Source organism: Chrysochloris asiatica, unplaced genomic scaffold (assembly GCF_000296735.1).
Source record: "Chrysochloris asiatica unplaced genomic scaffold, ChrAsi1.0 scaffold00049, whole genome shotgun sequence".
Lineage (NCBI taxonomy): Eukaryota > Metazoa > Chordata > Mammalia > Afrosoricida > Chrysochloridae > Chrysochloris > Chrysochloris asiatica.
In genome coordinates this window covers 2,816,712-2,821,942 of record NW_006408567.1, presented here as the reverse complement: position 1 = coordinate 2,821,942, position 5,231 = coordinate 2,816,712, and positions in this window count along the sequence as shown.

Sequence of the window (5,231 nt, the reverse complement as noted above, 5' to 3'; positions counted from 1 at the left end):
AGATGATGACGTGGGGAGATGGGGCGGCTGGAGACTTTGGACTTGGAGAGAGGGGCAGTGTGCGGATGACAGGAGGCAGGCTTGCGGAGTATACCCTTTGGTTGGTGGATGATGCATGGAGTGGATTGTAACCATGGCAAGGAAACAATATATGATGGGATCAATGTGAAACTAATGTTCTCCCATGTAAACTATTACATAATTCACAATAAAGCCTTAAAAAAAAAAGTCTATGTGCTTTCATTAAAGTACAGGTAAACATCTTTCTGGTGTTCTTCTTTCAGCCAAGATCCATCTGACTTAAGCTATGACATCCCTTAGTCTACAACCTTGTATGAATAAAGCTTGAACCTCTGACAGTTCCATGTTAATGTACTATTGCAGCTGCTTTTAAATTATCTTTAGCAAAATTTTACTGGCATGTGAGGTCGATGATATTGTTCAATGATTTCTGCATTCTGTTGCATCACCTCTCTTTGGAATTAGGCACAAACATGGATTTGATAAATTAGACACTAATGACCCAAGACCAGAAGAGTTGTGGGATGACATCAAGTATATCATATAGGAAGACAGCAAAAGGTCATTAAACAAGAAAGAAGGAAACAATGGAAAATGGATGTCAAAAGATACTCTGAAGTTTCCTTTTCAACACAGAGATGCTAAATTAAATAGAAGAAATGAGGAGGTAAAAGCGCTAAATAGAAATTTTCAAGGGGCAGCTCAAGAAGACACAATCAAATATTATAATGAAATATGCAAAGACCTGGAGTTAGAAAACTAAAAGGGTAGAACATGCTCAGAATTTCTCAAGCTGAAAGAACTGAAGAAAAAAATCAAGCCTTAACTTTCAGTACAGAAGGATTCTTTGGGCAAAATATTGAATTATGCAGAAAGCATCAAAGGATGATGAAAGGAATACACAGAGTCACTGTATCAGAAAGAAATGATTGATTTTCTTGCTAAAGGTTTAACAACTCCCTGCCTGCACAAGACCTGACATTGCTCCTGTTTTCCTCATTAAACCAAATAATCACAGTTGGAGATTTGTAAAGGATCTATGCGACATTAACCCTATTGTGCTTCCAAGATTTCCTGTAGTTCCTCATTTGCATATCCTACTTTCTAATATACTCTCTGAGGAGTTCTGGTTGTGTAGTGGTTACAACTCGGGCTGTTAACCTCATGTTTAGCAGTTCAGCCAGAGAAAGATGAGGCTTTTGGCTCCTGTAAAGATTTACAGCCTTGGAAACCCTATGCAGGGTCGCCAAGAGTAGGAACTGACTCCATGGCACATCACCACCAATGTACTCCCTGAAGCATCTCAGTTTACAGTAGCTGATTTTTGCAATTCATTTTCCAGCATTCCCTATGTCTGAATAGCCAATATTTGTTTGCTTTTATTTTCAGGGACCAGCACTACACTTGGACTGTGATGCCTTATAGTCTTCATCAAATTCCCCTATTTATTTTTCTCAGATTTTACATGCAAAACTACAACTTTACTGAGTTGCCCATGGATCTACTGTATTATAATATGTTGATGATTTACTGGTTTGCTCTAAATCTCAACAACCTTGTTTTGTTAGAACATTTAGCTGCTGTTGGGTACAAAGTCTCTAAAGAGAAATGGCCCAGTAGTCAGTTAAATATTTAAGACATATAATACCAAGAAAGGGATCACTATTAACCCCCAAAGCAAAGAAACTTTCCTACTTTTCTCTGTCTCCAGTACAAAACCAAAATAAAAAACAGTTAAAGGGGTTTGGGGGACATTATGGATATTGCAGAGCTTGAATAGTGAATTTTTCTTTGCTGGCCCAACCACTGCATCAATACCTAAAAGTGTCAGGGTTTGATGGTTTTCAGTTTTCAAAGAATATCAAAAAAGGCCATACTGATATTAAAGGTGCCAATAACCCCATCTTGTGGTTGTTGTTAAGTACCATCAAGTTGATTCCTGCTTATAACAACACTATATAAGATTCCTGAGGAGTAGCTGGTGGATTTGAACTGCTGACCTTGCATCTAGCAACTGTGTTAGCTGCAAGATCAGTGCTTATGCTACAGCACCACACCAGGATTCTAGTTTTGTTGTTATTGTTGTTAAGCATCATCAAATCAGTTCCAATTCATAGTGACCCTGTATAGGATTTCTGAGGAGCAACTGGTAGGTTTCAACTGCCAAACTAGTGTTTAGCAGTCCTTATCCTATAGTGTTACACCAGGACTCTGAACTCCAGCTTTAGGTCTCCCTAATTATTGTTTAAATTTTTCACTTTTAATGGAAGACTGTTGGGAGCAGCTGATCTGAAGTTCCCTGACTTGGATGTAGTTTAACCGAAGGATTGCAAATAAACAGTTGTGGTCCAGAAACTCAGACTGCTTCCAAGTCAAAGTCCCTCCCCTCCCCAAGGAGCTTGTTTCTCTCAAGGCCATTTCAAATGGAGACAAAGCAGGCAGAGCACAGGATAACTGCTCCCTCGCTTTTGGCATTAAGCCCAGCACTTTCAGTTTCTTGCTGGCAGCAAGCAGTTCCCTCTGCCAGAGATAACGTAGCCAGCTGAAAGGCATATATCTCTGATTTTTTCTCCCAGTCTGAGTCAGAGCCCTCTGCTTCTGGGTCCCTTGTTCCTTTAAGGAACAGTTTGGAGGACAGTGGAGGTTCCCTGTTCTCCCAACTCCTTCTGTGGTGCCAATGACTCAGGTGACCATAGTTCTTCATATTCCTGCACTGACTGCTGCAAATTCCCTGCAAGTTCATGATGTGATCTACAGGCCACTCTTTCAGAGTCAGGCCGAGGATCTAAACTATCACATGCAAGCGTCCATAGAGAAAATGTATAAAGTGATCAGGTCCTTCAGCAGTATACCAATCACGTAACTGCCTTCCAACTCTCTCCCAGGTATCCAAATTTACAGTCCCTTCCTTAGGGAACCAGGGACAGGTATCTTGTACAAAATCTAAAAATTGAGCAAGCTGAACACCTTTAATAGTAGTTCCTCTGTACTTGGGTCCCACATTGGGCACCAAACTCCACACAACTGGGTCAATTGCCATGTCGGACAATTGGCTTATCTCCACCACCCGTGTGGTGAGATTAAACCCAAGTAGGGGTGATAGGATATGAGAAATAAAAGAAAGACACAAGACACATCTGAAAATAGAATAGTTGGGACCAGGTGGAACACAGCACTCTGATGGAGATACTGCAACACAGACCAAGGCAGCACGTTTATTTTATACACAGCTCAAGGGAGGGTAAGGAGTACAAGAACATCTTGTACTGAAGGAACCATCAGTAAGCAGAACTTTATCAGAAAAACTGTAACTTGTAGTAGCTAGCTAGAACACTGATTAGGGCAGCTAGAATGCTGTGCAGGCTGAGCCAAAGGACATAGCTAAATACAAGGAAAGACCTTGCAAGTTGCCTATCCCATGAGGCAGCCCTGCAAGTTCCTTGGTGGGGGTGGAGGGGGAACTTTGACTTGGAAGCAGCCCAAGTTTCTGGAACACAACTGTTCAGTTGCAATCCTTCGGTTAAACTATTCCCAAGTCAGGGACCTTTGGCTCAGCTGCTCCCAACAGAAGACAACAAAGATCAGCTGCCTATTATAGCCACCAAGCAGATTCAGTCACCAGGGTTTATTTTCTTTGCTTCATAGTGGTTACTGCCACAGAAAAACTAGTTAAAGCAATGGCAGATGTTGTTTTAGGAAACTTCCTTGATGTTTATGCTCCTTATATAGTGTCTATCATTTTAAACACAACTTTAACACAACTAATAGGCTGACTTCTTATGAGGTTTTCCTACCAACTGCCTCTAACATTAGGCTGCATTTGGCAGCCTGCTTAAACCTAGCCAGTCTTTCACCCACTCCAGATGACAGCAATTATGCTACAAACACAAACACACATGATTGTATAGATTTAATGGAACAACTCTTTCTCCTAGGAAGGATTTGAAGGAATCACCTCTATTTGAGGATGAGTCATATTTAAGATCTGACCTCAACAACTCTCATGAGGGAGGTTATGCTGTTACTAGGAGTCTTGGGGTGGTACTGTAGGATAAGCACTGAACTGCTAACCACAAGGTTGACAGTTCAAACCCACCACCTTCTCCTTGGGAACCTTATAGAGGGTCCCTATGAGTCAGAACCAACTCGACAGTACTTAACAACAACAATAAATGCTGTTACCACCTCTACCAAAATTCCTGGAAGCAGTGCCCTTCCTGAAGTCACTTTAACTCAACAGGCTGAACTGATAGCATAGCACTAATTAAGCCTTACAAACTGGCTTCTTGATGACCAGTAAATATTTACACTGACTTAGGGTATGATTTTAGGTCTATTCATGATTATAGTATGCTTTGGAAACAGAAGGGTTTCTTAACATCCCCTGAGACACAAATTAAAAATGGGCCTTCAGTGGTAGACCTCTTAGAAGCCTTTTTACTTCCCTTCAAGATTTCAATCAAATCAAAATAAAAGCCTAAGGATATACTTCCAACAGAGAAGATTAAAGGAAACACTTTAGCAGATAAAGCAGATCAACAGGCTGTCTCCCAAACCATCTTTACTTCTATAATAGTAAAAGGAATTTCAATGCATGATCATGATAACTCACATCATGAGGAAAAGGAGCATTATAAGGATATTGACATGATCATGGAAGATATAATCCCTTCAGAAATAGTTTCAGAATGTTGTTTTAAAAGATTGCTCACATTACAGAAATTAAAGATCGGAAATAACCAAATTGCTTTTTGTAACAGTACCTCTAGGTCATGAACGGGACCTAATGATAAATCTGTCCTTCCTAGATATCTCTACATGTGTCTGTGGCCATGGCTTTGCATAAGAATTACATATGGGAGGAGATGAAATATTTGATCCTTGAAGAAATATTGGTCTCTCACTCTCTGACTTCAAAATTTACTACACAGCTACAGTGGTCAAAACAGCTTGGTACTGGTACAATGAAAGATACATAGATCCATGGAATGAATCAAGAATCCAGAAATTAACCCATATACATACAGCCAACTGATTTTTGACAAAACACCTAAATATATTGCATAGGGAGGTGATAATCTCTTCAACAGATGGTGCTGGCAGAACTGGAAAACGATATGCAAAAGATTGAAACAAGACCTTCACCTCACACCTTATACAAAAACCAACTCAACATGGATTAAAGAACTAAAGGTGAATCACAGAATTAT